This window comes from Silene latifolia, chromosome Y (genome assembly GCF_048544455.1).
Source record: "Silene latifolia isolate original U9 population chromosome Y, ASM4854445v1, whole genome shotgun sequence".
NCBI lineage: Eukaryota > Viridiplantae > Streptophyta > Magnoliopsida > Caryophyllales > Caryophyllaceae > Silene > Silene latifolia.
This window is the reverse complement of record NC_133538.1, coordinates 282050610-282066895: the sequence shown is the minus strand read 5'-3', so window position 1 is coordinate 282066895 and position 16286 is coordinate 282050610. Positions and strand designations below refer to the sequence as shown.

Sequence of the window (16286 nt, the reverse complement as noted above, 5' to 3'; positions counted from 1 at the left end):
TTAGGAGCCCATTTTTTCTCCATTTACTACTAAAAAGAAAGATAAGTTTTTATTAATGGTCTGGATTATATTTGAATAAAATCTTACGGTTCTAAATTTACACATAAAAATAAAGGAAAATAAGAATGAAAAGGAAAATTATTATTTAAAGAGATTGTGAGAGGAAATGGAAAAGATCATTTCCCTATCTTAGTGCTTCAGAAGAATCTTGGGGTTGATAATTATTATAAGACGCCAATCTATGTCACATTGTTGTTCAATAATTGAGTTTTTTTTGTTAATCTCCTATTCTCCTCTCCGTCTCAATCTTGGGATTCAGTGGTTTTAATAATTAGTGGGTGCCCTTTATAATGCATGACCATATATTCAATTGCATAAATATAATTCACAGCAAACGTTAAGGACCTCTGATGGCAAAAAAAGGTACTCGCTCCATTTTTCTATTATCTTCCCTTTCTCCTTTTTCACACAAGTTTAATTATCTTCCCTCTTCCTTTTTTTTTTTGGTAAGTTTCATTCATTTTTTATTAATTTCTCTCTCCTAAAAAATCAACAACTACCATTACTTTATCTATTATTTATTCATTATTCATTCTTTATTATTTTCTCTCCCTTATAAACTTCACAACTTACAATACTTTATTCTACTTTATTCTTTCTTTCTTCCCCTTTCTTAATTTTTGTGCCCAAAAGAAAGGGGAAGATAAAAGGAAATTGGAGGGAGTATGTTCTTGACATGTTTTTAATCATGCATGAATTTGATGCGTAGTTTTAGTTTAACCCACTTTTAAGTATGAATTTTTATATTGGACTGAAGATTTGTTGTTGGTTGGTTAGTTATTATATCTATTTTTAGAATTCTGGGCATAAAAATAGTTTATTTGTTTGAAATCATATGTTATGCTTGTTAATCATGTCTAATTCTGATGTAATTACTACAATATTTGATCTTTAGTATTTTATGGAGATTTAATACGATGGTTTAGTTTGGAATTCAGGTGATTAACTGAATTTTTTTTCAAAATAGGGTTATTGAGCAAAGTAATTCTTGTTTTGGTGTCCGTTTCAAACTATTTCTCGCCAATGGTCCACGTCATCACTTTTCTTTATTTTTTCAGATAAGAACAAAATCGCTAACCCGGAAAGCGATTTGAGCTTTTCATACAAATCGCAAATTGGTAAAGCGATTTGGCTCTTATAATTTTTTAGGCCAACAAACAGAAGCTACTGTAAAATCACCTTTTTTTTTCAGAATTGAGCCAAATCGCTTGGCCAGGAAGCGATTTCATACTAGTCAATTTCACATCGCACTCCGAAATAGCGATTTAATAAGTTCTCATCAATTGCAAGAAACAGACGCTTCTGTTTGTTTTTGGAATTACCCAAATAAACAAATCGCCATTTAATATAGCGATTTTACCTGTAAACCGAAACAACCAGCAATGCTCCACATTCAATCGTCACTAACTCACTATTCAATTAAAGCACCACAAAAAGCGCAAAGTTTGCCATTAAAATACATTAGAAAAAGTAATAATATTCATAGAAACAAGTAGAACTTCTCCATACTAATATTCATAGACAAACTAGCCTCTACGGGAACGGCCTCTTTTTGCCTTTCTTTGTGAAGTAGATCCTTCGGGTTCTTCATCGTCTTGCACTTGGCTTACCCTTCCTCCCAAATGACGGAGATTATATCGGGTTTTTTTTTCATATATATATATATATATATATATATATATATATATATATATATATATATATATATATATATATATATATATATATATATATATAGATTTAGGATCCGGTGAGAACGATCACTCGGTGAGAACGGTCTTACTCTATCCTTATACTAACGCGGATCATTGACTCTGATTAATTCCAAAAATAAAATAAAAAATAAACCCGTTGACCCATCATCAACTTTTCTCTCGGATGGGTCCCTCACTCTAGCTTTACCTTTCACTTGTGAATATCGACATTTATCTATGAATACGTCGCCGTTCACACGAGCAGCAGCTGACAAAGCGCCGGTGACAACTACGTCACCCTCCTTGAGTTCGGGACAACCCATTTCCTATCGCTGTTCCATCAAACTAATAAACAGTAGACGGCAAGTGGGAATGTTCAAAGGATGACGACAAGTCGCCGGCGACATCTACCTCACCTCTTTCTCTTCGTTGGTTTCCCATCTATTTCGATGTATCTACACTAATCCTTCTTGCATCTAACCGCTTTTTTAATGTATATTAGCATAGATACACATAATTACTTATTAGGTACATTAATATTGGTGTGAGATACATCAAAATCGAAATCAGATACACTAGTTTTATTTAGTTCAATTTGACTTTGTTGTGAATTGTTAAGGTTTACTGAAGGTTTCTTCAATTTGTGTCAAATTATTTAAGTCACTTTGCTTTCAATTTAAGCACTTTCCTGTTGGAGATGAGGATGAACAGGGGAACGTGGGTTTGCTCTTGTTTATGTGTTTTTGTTGGTATTGGTATTTTCCAATTGGTTCTATTATGGTAGCATTCGAATGCGTATCGGTATGATTGTGATACGGGTCTTGAATTGCGGTTTATTTTATGGTACTATACGAATATACGATTATGGTAGTTTTCGATTGCGGATCGGTTTGACGTTGTTGGGATGGGCATGTTTGATGCGAAAAAACGATCAACTTGTGATCGATTGGAGGTCCGAGCGGTGATGATGATTGAAGGCTAAAGTAGAGGTGACAATGACGAGGGATATTCCAGTAGTGCGAGGTGGTCTGGAATGGCTGATGCCTGATGGTCGGTTAAAACAATGATGATGGTGAAAGGTTATTGAGTCCGGCGAGGATCTCGTCGAAGCTCGGGGGCAAGTGCGTAGAGTCATGGGATGACGAGCATGAAGTCTGGTATATGATTGATGATGAGGTTTAATTGAATCAAAATTGTCTTTAATTATTTGGGTTTTTTGATGTTGCAGTAAAACGAAAGAAAAGAGGGTTGGTGGATTTAATTAATGATTAAATTAGAGTCTTGTATAAGCTGTTTATTTCATTCTTATCCAAGGGTGGAGGGATGTTCTCACCGTTCTCACCGAGTGTTCGTTCTCACCGGATCTACACTCTCTCTCTCTCTCTCTCTCTCTCTCTCTCTCTCTCTCTATATATATATATATATATATATATATATATATATATATATATATATATATATATATATATAAAAACCAAATCACCATTCTGGTAAGCGATTTGCCTAAGTGTACCAAATAAATCGCTAGCTGATACAACGGTTTGCCTTATTTTGTATCAATGCAGCTTTAGCTTGTTGACTTCAAAATTATTAGAGCCAAATTGCATCAACACTTGGCGATTTTGTATGAAAATAGGTAAATCGCTTTCCCAGTTAACGATTTGGTACAAATTTTAAATAAAAAAAAAAGTGATGACGTGGATCCATTGGCGAGAAATAGTTTCAAACGGACACCAAAACGAGAAAGAGTTTGCTCCATAACCCTATTTTGAAAAAAAATTCTGATTAACTGGTACTGGTATGTTTTTTTGTTTATTATTACTCCTATGGTAATGGTACTCACTCCGTACTAAGTCATTTGTTAATTGTTTACCATTGATTAAAAGACAAAGGTAAACAAATGATTGGGATGGAGGGAGTATAATGCAAGTAAAATTGTAATGCGGTTAAATGTTGTGTGATTTATGTTTTACTGAGGACTGAGGAATCTAGATTTCATCGTATGCTTGTTTGATTGATGAGATGATGTTATACTCCCTCCGTTCTAAAATAATTGACGTTTTCATTTTACGAGGTGAGGCTTTGAATTCAATTTTTTTAAAAATATATTGATTTAAAAATTATAAAATTTACACCATAAAATTCTTTACGAATAGAGCTTTAATATGAGTATACATTTCAATATATTTAGTTATATATTTTGAGATATATTGAAGAAAGAAACGAGTGTCTCGATAAGTGAGAATGACAATTAAAAAAAAACAGAGGGAGTATTTAAATATGTAATGTATATAGATCATTGTAATTCTTCTGTTAGCTACAAAAAAAGATTTGGTCTTTCGTAGTAGAATGATGGAGGGTTTGCGGTGGAAATCATGGTTTCTAAGAAATAACTGTTGATAGTGAATAACAATGGAGAATTGATGATTTATAAATGGCATATTCAGGGTGTAAATGAAGAACTGTAGCTCAAGGCAAGCAAATATGAGAGGGGCTTTGTTTGCAGCGCTTGCTGCAACTATGGGCAACTTGTTGCAAGGGTGGGATAATGCAACTATTGCAGGTATCTACTTACATTGATGCTTGTATTATTTGAAAAGTTGATGTGGTAAACAAGATTTTATTTGACGATAATGCAGGGGCTGTTATCTATATCAAGAGGGAATTCAAGCTTGAAACTCAACCAACCCTGGAAGGGCTTATTGGAGCCACTGTTATCATAACTTTCTCAGGCCCCGTTTTAGATTCTGTAGGGCGGCGTCCATTGCTAATTGCCTCATCATTACTATACTTCCTTGGCGGCCTTGTGATGCTTTGGTCTCCTAATGTATATATCTTACTTTTGGGGAGGCTTTTTGATGGTTTTGGAGTTGGCCTGGCTGTTACTCTTGTTCCAGTCTATATTTCGGAAACTGCTCCTCCAGAAATTAGAGGACAGCTAAATACCCTCCCACAGTTCACTGGCTCAGGAGGGATGTTTATGTCTTATTGCATGGTTTTCGGCATGTCTTTGTTGGAGGCGCCTAGTTGGAGATTGATGCTCGGTGTTCTTTCTATTCCATCGCTTTTATATTTTGCATTGACCGTATTTTACTTGCCGGAATCCCCTAGGTGGCTTGTCAGTAAAGGAGTAAAGGAAGAATGGCTGAGGCTAAGAAGGTCCTACAAAAATTGCGTGGCGGAAGATGTCACTGGTAAGTATCCCGTCATCCATTTATATCCTCCTCATTTGACTTTGGTGATTAAATTACGTGAGAGATATTGTCACAACTTACAATAGACGCAACCTTTTAAAACTGTAAATATCATACATTGCTTCAAATGACATATCTTTGTTTTGATGTTCAGAGGTTTGACTAACTCTTGACATATAACAATGAGCATCCTTGTTTCTATGGTTATCATGTTTATATCGCTCTATAAAGTTGCTCTTTGGCTTATGATCCTGAATTTGCTTGCTGAAATTCTTGTATTCAAATGGTGCTAAAGTTTAAATTTTCATGTTGAAATTTAAGTGTTTACTTTGAAATTCATTATAAAAAAATGTTCTTTAGAGCGACATACATGTAGAAAGTACATGTACGCATCTCACCTGATAACCTTTCACATTGAACCCAAGCGGTTCCTTCCCCATCTCTGTAGATATTAATGTCCAATATATATTGTACTTTGTCAAGGCTTTTCATGTTGAAACTCTTCCTTTGCCAAAATTTTGCGGATTCCATAGGGATATAACTTATAAGTCTTGATGAGAAGCATGTCATTAAAATACAAGATCAGCTCAATGACATTGCTCTCATTGAATTTCTTGTGTACACAAGGCTCATTTTTACTTATCTAGAAATCAACCTCAAACTTCCTTTTGGATGAATGAAAAATATATACAACTCCATGATGCTAGCTATAATCTTAATTTTTTCTCTACACGTATTATATTACGTGGCTGCTATGTAGGTGAGATGGCATTGCTTGTAGAAGGTCTTGGAACTGGAGAGGGTACAACTATCGAAGAGTATATGATAGGTCCCGACAGTGATGAGGAGGCCACCCTAGGTAAGTGTTAGACCACTTTTGTTGATGATGACATGCCTATTTTAACCATGCTTTAAGATGTTTTATTTCAGGATTTAGCCCTCTTCCCCAATCAAGGATTAATCAATGTTCAAGGTCAAGAAGTGTTGATGAAGCTACTCAAGAATTGTGTTGTAATAAGAATCACTTATGTAAGGGTAAGAGAGTATGGTACTAAGGCAACAGTAAGCAAGACTGTTGTTCAACAAGAGTCTGCTTAATAAAGCAACAGTAAGCAAGACTGTTGCTTTAACTCGTGTCACTTGAAGGAAGTCTTCAGTTTCAAAAATACTCATATTTCCATAAATACAAACTTTTATTTTTGAAATGTTTATTTTTGATATTCGGATTTTATGAAAGGTTGTTTTTTAAGAAAAGACTTTCCTGAGAATTTCAAAGTTTTTTGCAAAATTGTTTTCTAATGAACTCAAAGCTTTTCTTTCTACAACAACAACAACATCAGAGCCTTAATCCCAAAATGGTTTGGGGTCGGCTGACATGAATCATCCTTTAGAACCGTCCCTGGGTAAACGCACACCTCACAATGCGAAAAGAGAAGGGAAAAATGAAAAACAAAAGGGAGCGAAAATGTAATACAAAGTCAAGGTAAACTTACAGGTTTTAAAATCGAATTCCGGATTTCTTTTATAAAAACTTAAAATTTAAATCAAGAGAAAAGTTAAAACGATTTTGGAAACCGAAATAGAATTAAGGATCCGGAATGCCTTAAAAGTAACACTACTACAAATCCAGGCAACTACAACACCCCTTTAACAACGTTTATGCACGAAAATCACAATAGACGTTGTAGAATGTATTGCGCGATTTTTACTAAACTTAATTACAACGGGTATGGTTATATAACCGTTATACGTTTTAACAACGGGTTAAATTTGCAAAACCGTTGTTAATAATTTCTAGCGCAAAATTGGCGCAAAGTTAGTGTAAAGTAATCACAACGGGTATTTTTAAACCCGTTGTTAAAACTTATTTAACAACGCGTTATTTTACAAATCGTTGTTAAAACTTATTTTACAACGGTTATTTTACAACCGTTGTTAAAACTTATTTAACAACGGTTGTTATTGAACAACCGTTGTCAATACTTTCAATACTATAAACCACACAAACACAGATCTGCTACAGCCACAAAACACATACATAACCTAACACAAACACAGACAAACACAAACACATCAAACACACTTTCTCATCGTCTCTTTCTCTCTTTCTCTCTTTCTCATCGTCGCTTTATCATCTCGCCGTCAACGTTGGTTTCATCGTCTCTTACTTTCTCTAATTATCGTAAATATCGCCACATTTTGTTGGTTTCATCGTCTTTCATCGTCATTGTTTTCTTTTTTTAATTATTTCATTTAATTTGCATGTATATATGATGGGTTTTTATCGATCATTATTATGTTATTATTCGCTTAATTAGCTCGTAAAACAAATTAAATAAAATAAAACAGAGAAGAAGCAAGATGATAGAGAGGAATGCATGATAAACTTAATTAATAATTCATTAATATATATATATATATATATATATATATATATATATATAAATACATAAATTAAAAAAAGAATTACATTTCTAAAAATGCAAATCTTATATTTTCATAGAGAGTCTTATTCTCTTCTATGATATCCGTCCTCTCCTCCTTAGCTATTTGGAGGTTTCGTTAAAGAGATTGTTATATCGTCATATAGCCGCAACAACTGGCACGCTTTCGCCAAAGCCATTTCTTTTGGCGTCCTTGAGTGCGGCTTGAGCATCCACAAGATAGCTCCTAAAACTGTCCTCGATGTGGAGCAACCGGCGGATGAAGCTGTTGTTGTGCTCGGTCATAGTAAGAGTTTTAAGGATGTAATCGTTCATTTTGTTGATGAACTTTGGAGTTGTTAGTTTGATAGATTAATTAGGAGTTGGAGATTGTTTTAGCAGTTAGGGTTTGAAGATAGTGAGATAATGGAATGGTGGTTGAGATAATGTATGTATTTATACTAAGTAATGTGTCCTTTGAGTTGTTTTTTAATTAATATAATATATGCATGTTTAGGAAGTTGTGCCATAATCATCATATCTCCCTGCTTCAAATCTAATGTAAACCCTTCTCATTCCATATATTGTCCATTCATATGCACAGTACAAGAGGGATGACAGTAATAATGCATGCATCGGAATTATAACGGGCCCCGTAATTATGCATGCATCTAGTAATATTTAATTTAATTTTTTTTTATTTTGTAAAAACAAACAACGGTTATGTAGAAACAACCCGTTGTCTTTAGTTATAACAACGGTTCTTTGTAAAGTAACCGTTGTTATAACTTTCCCACCAAAATTGAGTCACACTTTCCACAACGGGTTTTTATACTTAAAACCGTTGTTAATACTTTTAACAACGGGTTCCTTAAGAAAATCAACCGTTGTTAAAACCTTTTACAACGGACGCTTTAACAACGTCCGCTTTTTTATATAACAACGGTTTTTAACCGTTGTTATAGCCTGTATCTGTAGTAGTGTAAACCAAGTAAAATATATAAGAAAGTGGTTGGTAAAAAGGTGTAATACAGGAGAGAAGAACATATAAATTTTTTTAAAAATTAAATAAAAACACTAAATATGTAAAAAAAAACATCAAATACTAAAAGTCCACATGTATCCTTTCCCTCCATTGTGCCTCTCCGTCACCATACTCTCCTCAAGCCCCAGAAATCTCATATCATGCTCTATCTCTCTCAACCATGTCTGTCTCGGACTCCCTCTACCTCGAGGGACCTTATCTGTCCAAGTCTTCAGCCTCCTAACTGGTGCGTCCATAGGTCTCTTTCTCACATGGACAAACCATCTTAATCGATTTTCCATCATCTTGTCATCTATTGTCGCCACTTTTACCTTTTCCCTAATCACCTCATTCCTTAATCGATCTTTCCTTGTATGTCCGCACATCCACCTCAACATACGCATCTCCGCCACACTCATCTTTTGAATGTGACAATGTTTCACGGCCAACACTCGGAACCGTAAAGTAAGGCAGGCTTAATTGTCGTGCGATAAAATTTTCCCTTTAATCTTTAGGGCATATCTTTATCGCATAAAAACCCTGAAGCACTCTTCCATTTCAACCATCCCGCTTTAATTCTCTGAGCCACATTCCGTCTAACTCCCCATCCTTTTGAATAATAGATCCCAGCTATCTGAAGAAATCTGACCCCTCAACAACATCCCTATCGAAAATAATACTCCTCGCCTTTCTCGATCTCGACCCCGCCACTTTAGTGAACTGACACCTCAAATACTCAGTCTTACTCCTGCTTAGCCTAAACCTACGAGTCTCTAAAGTATGCCTCCACAATTCCAACTTTCTCTCCATCCCATCTTTCGTCTCATCAATCAGCACAATATCATCAAAAACATCATACACCAAGGGATGTCGTCCTGAATATCCCTTGTCAACTCATCCATAACTATAGCAAAGAGAAAAGGACTAAGTGCGGAACCTTGATGCACCCCGATGGTAATGGGAAATTCCTCCGTTCTCCCAACATTAGTGCGAACACTTGCACTAGCCCCCTCATACATGTCCTTTATGAGGTCAATATATTTTCTCGACACACCCTTTCTCGCCAAAGCCCACCAAAGCACTTCTTTTGGTACCCTATCATATGCCTTTTCCAAGTCAATAAAAACCATATGCAAGTCCTTCTTCTTGTCCCAATGGTGTTCCATCAAGTTCCATCAACTGTCTCATGATAAAAATCGCATCCATAGTCGATCTCCCGGGCATAAATCCAAATTGGTTATCCGAGATGTCTACACATCTCCTAAGCCTTTGCTCAATTATCCGCTCCCGTAACTTCATCGTATGACTCATAAGTTTAATTCCCCGATAATTGGAACACTCTTGAACATCACCTTTGTTCTTGTACAAAGGGACAAGAGTGCTTCTCCTCCAAGCTGATGGCATCTTGTTGCTCCTCCAAATCTTGTTGAAGAGCATGGTTGTCCATTCGATTCCTTTCTCCCCGAAGCACCTCCAAACTTCTATGGGTATACCATCCGGTCCCTCTGCATTCCTTGACCCCATCTTCCTTAACGCCTTTCTAACTTCACTCTTTTGTATTCTACGCACAAATTCCCGATTAACCATGCTTGGTGTTACTTCTACATCCCCAAAACCTTGCTCCTGATGTCCATTGAATAAAGTATCAAAGTAAGAACTCCATCTAGTCTTTATTTCGTTATCCTGAATCAGAACCTTGTCGTCCATATCTTTCACACACCTAACTCTTCCAATATCCCTCGTCTTTCGGTCTCTTATGCGAGCCAGTTTATAGATATCCTTCTCTCCTTCTCTCGTGTCCAACCTGGCATATACTTCTTGGTTAACTCTTGCCCTCGCATCTCGCACTGCCTTTTTAGCGGCTCGTCTTGCCTCCTTGTACTTTTCAAAGTTCTCATCACTCATGCATTTCCCCAGAACCTTATAGCATTCATGTTTTGTCTTTATCGCCTGTCTCACCTTCTCGTTCCACCAAGATGTGTCCTTACTTGATGGTCTATTCCCTTTAGATTCTTCTAACACCTCCCTCGCCAAATCCTTTACAACATGCTCCAATTTATCTCACGTTGCATCAATATCTTTCTCCTTACAATCCGACCAAATATCGCTACTTTCGACCTTATCCAAAAACGCTTGTTGGTTTTCCCCTTGTAGCTTCCACCACTTGATTCGTGCCTCACCGATTATATTTCTCTTCCTCAAGTCTCTCTTACCCCGAAAATCAAGCACCACTATTCTATGTTGTGTTGCGGCACTTTCCCCGGGTATGACCTTGCAATCGGTGTACTCTTTCGTCCACACATTCCTTACCAAACGGAAGTCAATTTACTAGCATTTCCTCCACTCCTATAAGTCACCAAATGGGAATGCCTTTTCTCGAACCAAGTGTTCATTATACCCAAGTCATATGCCAAAGCAAAATCTAAACTGTCACTTCCTGCTTCATTTCTCTCCCCGAACCCAAAACCCCCATGAATGTTCTCGAAGCCAACTCGACTAGTACCCACATGTCCATTGAGGTCACTACCAATGATCAATTTCTCTCCAATAGGGACTCATTCTACAAAGGCTCGTCGAAAAGAAACATCCAATCCTATTTGAGGTGCGTAAGCACTTATAACAGTCAGCACCTCATCCCCGACTACAAGCTTAATGCTCATAATCCTATCACTCTTTCTCGATACTTCTACCACATCGATGTAATCTTTATCAATGACAATACCCACTCTGTTACGACTTTTGTCTTTACCCGTGTACCAAAGCGCTATCACCCTTGCTTTATCTCCGACCCACTTTGTCTCTTGTAGACACATTACATGTACTCTCCTCCTTTTCATAACCTCCCCTACCTCGGCTAATCTCCCTGTCAAAGAGCCCTCATTCCAAGTACCAAAACGCAACCTACTACCCTTCCTAAAGTCATGCCCTGATTTCTTTACCCGCTCTTGACCATGCTTCCTAGATCCAAATCTATTTGACACCACACCCATACTTCGAGGTGACGCGCCGCTTTCGGGCGATGACCTAACAACCCTTGCATATTTTTCACTACACCCAGGTCTAGAAGATGTAGTGCACCCTTGCCTATTTGACACCACCCCCAGATGTAAAGATGGCGCGTCGCTTCCGGGGGACGACCTAGCAACCCTCACATACTTTTCACTACACCCGGGTCTAAGAAGTGCAGCGCGTCGCTTCTAAGGAGACGCCCCAACGATGTTCAAATTCTGATTCATGTCCATAGAATGTGACTAAGTTTTTATGCTGGCTGCCACAGACCTACCGCAACCCTCTTGCTTTATCCGGGCTTCGGACCGGTAGTGAATGCCCGAAAACACTCACAGGCGGAGTTAAAGCTTTTCTTTCTTTTGCAAAATATTTCTAAGTCTTCCAGTGACAATAGTCTTTACTACCGTTGTCTTAAGTATTGCATTCTCTTACCTAGAATCGTTTGATCAATAAGTTGTCCTTATCAATTCATTCATAGAATCAGTTTGAGGAAACTTGATGTTGTAAACATTCTAGTTAGAGTCTTGAGTTTCTAGACGGAGTATTCTTAAAACTCGTGTCGCAACCGGAGTAGGTTGTTGGTCCTTTTATTGTAAGTGTTTAAGTAGTCGGAGTAGATCACTTCACTTATTAATAAAAGAAGATTGGACGTAGGCCCTTAGAGTGTTGGCCGAACCCATTCAAAAATATCATGTTGTTCTCTCGTTATATTTATTTCCGCTTATTTCCGCTGCATTTATCTTATTCGAACTTCATTTACGTTTTCTTTAACAACGGTTCTGGATACTGTTGCTTTTGGTCAGTAGCCTTAATCTCTTGTGCTAAGACAAACAAGCAACAGTCAGATCAACTGTTGCCTTCCAATTCAGCAATCATTCTTAACAACGTGATACACTCTTTACGAATCGATTTATTTGATGTATCCACTTGTTCCTCAGAGCACTAATCAACTTGCTTTAAATCAATAAAGATCAAGTTGAAAATTTTAAAATAGTACCTAATTCACCCCCTCCCCCTCCCCCTCTTAGGTACTTGGAATCCTAAACTCTTCAGTAAGGGACAAATCAAGTTATATGGTGCGGAGCAAGGTCAATCTTGGATTGCAAAACCTGTTACTGGGCAAAGCATGATCGGGTTGGTCTCTCGTTATGGAAGCATGGCCAACCAGGGAAGCATGGCAAATATGATGGACCCACTTGTAACGCTATTCGGCAGTGTACATGAGGCGCTTCCCAAACAGAAGTATGCGAAGTGCTATCTTCCCGAACTTTGGGAGCATGTTCAATGTTTGCAGGGTGATGAAATTGGGAGGTGGAGAGCCATGGCGAGGATGCCGCATCGATGTTGATGCTTTGCAGATGGCGACTACGATGATAACCTCGAAGACACCATTGCTCTCACCTAATGCGTCTGTTCTTGAAAAGGATACATTGCCTCCATCAAGTGGCAGCATCCTCAACATGAGGGTTAATAGCAGTCTAATGCAAGCTGGCGAAGTTGTCAATAGCACAGGTATCAGAATATAATACCAAATCTTAAATTTACCCTTTTTCTGTCCTAGGCGTGGTGTTTATTATACAAACCTTGTTAATAGGATCTTTAGAGGGGAATGGGTAGTGATAGGCTATCATTATATGAACCTTGTTATTCTGTACAGGTATCATTGAAAGATATCAAATTTTTAGCCTCAAAGGAAACATTAGCCTTTTATTTGGTAGTAAAGGGAGCCACAAGGGCAATTTTGATGATGATGAATTTGGCTATGAGTGCCTTCACTCGTTGGTATTACCAGTGAAACTAGCCGACATTCTTTTTGCTTGATCCTTGTCTTGTTCATCCCTTTTCTTGATATATATGGAAGTACTGAACTGTATGTGAACATTGTGGCAGGTATTGGAGGTGGTTGGCAGTTAGCATATAAACGAACTGACAAGAAAGGACAGGATGGTAAAAGTGAATCGAAAAGGGTTTATCTTCACAAAGACCCCGGTATGGGATCAAGACGTGGCTCTCTTGTTTCTATTCGGTCTGCGATATTACGGGGAATGGACAGTTTGTCCAAGTCTTGGATTGGTCAGTCAATCCACCCTTTGTGTCACGGATTTCAAGGTTGATTCTCCCTTTGAAGAATGCGTGGTTAAACCGTCGGTTTCAAAGAACGAATGGGCCGAAATGAGGGAGTGTTTGAGCCCGGAGTAAAGCGTGCATTGATTGTCGGGATTGGACTTCGGATACTCCAAACAGTAAAGAGAAACCTTAGATCGCTATTAAAAGAAAAATAGCTCATTCTTGTGCAATTAATTATTCTTTCCTTCGTCCCTTCTAGAAAATAGTTTATGTTTGCTTTTGGATTGTTTTCTTACGTAAGCACATGGAATTGGGTGAGGAAGTCCCAACCTAATTTTCCACCAAAACTACCTCAAAATACACGTCTAAAAAGGAAACACAAATTATTGGCTAGTTATTTGGGACGGATAAAATCGAATACATGAACTATTTCCTAAGATAGTGGGCGTGCTTAATTAGTTTTGTTCTCTGGATGTTTTATAAAATTCCTCCAAATTGAACTGTTTTTATCATTCTCATTCCTAATATTGTTTTTCTATTTCGGTTTTTAAAAATCGTTTTAATCTTTTCTCTCGATTTAAATTTTAAGTTTTTATAAAAAAAAGCCGGAATTCGATTTTTAAACCCCTAAGTTTACCTTGACTTTCCATTACATTTTCGTTCTTCCTTTTTGTTTTTCATCTTCCCCTTTTTATTCGCATTTTGAGGCGTGCGTTCACCAATGGACGGTTCGAAAAGATGATTCATGTCAGCCGACCCCAAATCATTTTGGGATTAAGGCTCTGATGTTGTTGTTGTTGTTATTCCTAATATTGTTTGATTTGCTGGTTCACATGGCATGTTCTATATGTTTATGGCAAAGCTGTCTAGGAAATATAAGCTTTTAGGGGACTTTCGGTAGTTTAGTCAATGTGTCAATGTGTGCTGCAATTCTCATTGAGTCACTGAAATCAGTGATTCAGTGTCATGGTCTAGATGTTGTACCGTGACTTCATTATTATTAATAACTATGACTCTTGACTTTCTACTTTCTACTTGATATTTATATTTCAGAAAAGAAGTCTATCCTTTAAAACCTTGATAACTTGGCCGTGATTCAGTATCGGGTGCTAGATTTAATACCACAGCTTCATAATTTTGACATTGCAGTGATGGAAATATGGAACAATTCCTTCGTATTAGTACTCATAGTTAGGCCATTCCATAATTATTGAAGTGGTACTTCATTCTGCAGTAAACTCTCACTTTGAGACTTGATTTTGAAATGAATCATTGTGCCATAAATTCGGCAGATATTGCTTCAAACTGCAGTTTAACCTTGAAAACCTTGATAAACCAGTCGTGCATTATTGCCGTGGCCTAGATTTAATACCATAGTTTCATTATTTTGTATGCCGCATAAATAATCATGATTCTTGATGCTTTTCTTGTCTTTAATCAATCCAGTTCTCCGGCATCAATGGAGTCCTCTACTACACTCCTCAAATTCTTTCACAGGCAGGAGTAGATGTTCTGCTATCGAATCTGGGTCTTAGTTCAGATTCTGCGTCTCTCCTTATTAGTGCTTTGACAACATTGTTAATGCTCCCTGCCATTGGCCTTGCTATGAGGTTAATGGATCTCTCTGGAAGAAGGTAATTTTATTAACTTAACTTCATATCCAAATTAAATTACCACTAAATTTGATACTACCTTTACCAAAAAGAATAAACGTGCACACTTGGCAATATTGAATTATTGATACAATCAGTTTCCTCCTGTAAGACAATCGCGCGATAAGTTTATTGCCAGAGCAAGTCAAGTACTAAATAGTGATATCTTCCTATCAGAACAAACTTGACATGGCAAGTTACTATAATACAATCTTATACTTCTTCCATTTCCATAAGTTCTACCCATTTTCCTTATTGGGCCAACCCACTATGATCTACCCATTTGCTTTCTTTCTATTTTTGGGTATAACAAATGACTAAACTGTCCTTATTGGCAATGTATATTTACAAAAAATGCCACTACTTAACCCATATAATTTCCGCTTAATCTCTATTAACCTAATCTATTTATCTAATTACTCCCTCCCTTTTTTCATTTCCCACCAGAAATTATTGATATACCCCCCTTAACACATTAAATCCAGCGCTCCTCCTCTCCCTCTCTATCATCATAAGTGTTCTCTAGAATTTTCCAAAAAAAAAACCCTAGAAATCCTTGGTCCTCCTGGCGCTCCGTTACTCATTCCTTCTCCTCTCTACGTCTCTCTAGATCTCCTCCTCTCAACCTCCTGTTTTCTCTCCAAATTTCCGTCTTCATCTTCATATTTCCTCCAAATTAATCTCCTTCTGTCACATTATTTGCTGATATGTCTTCAAAAAATCACAAAATACTTCCCAAATCTCAGACTTCGTACCATGAATCTCTAGATCATTGTTTATATTTACCAGGAGTAGGTCATTTGGCCCCTGATACATACTGGTCACTACTTAATTCTGATGTTGAAGATGACACAAAGGTTACATCCGCGTTTTACGCGAATGAAAATACTGTTGTTCCTGATTCTTTGATTGAGGACGTCCCATATTTTGATGACAAACTTGGTAAGTTTGTTGATGATGTTGCTACATGTGTTGATCGAAACCCGCTTTATCTGCAAATGGAAAGATCTGGTTCTTTTTCACCAAAATCGTTGAGATTCCATAAGTTTTGTGACAATTTTTTAGAAAAGAAGCGTAAAAAGGAAGAAAAGTCAGGTAAATCTTCGGTTTTGACGGTTTATATTTTGTGTTTTGGTTTTGATTACTAGAAAATTCTTCGGTTT

The 16286-nt window shown here is 37.1% G+C and overlaps 1 pseudogene; it reads left to right on the top strand.

Moving 5' to 3' along the window:
• The first annotated feature begins 4238 nt into the window (after positions 1 to 4238).
• Positions 4239 to 16158, top strand: LOC141630807 (monosaccharide-sensing protein 2-like; annotated as a pseudogene).
• The last annotated feature ends 128 nt before the right edge of the window (positions 16159 to 16286 follow it).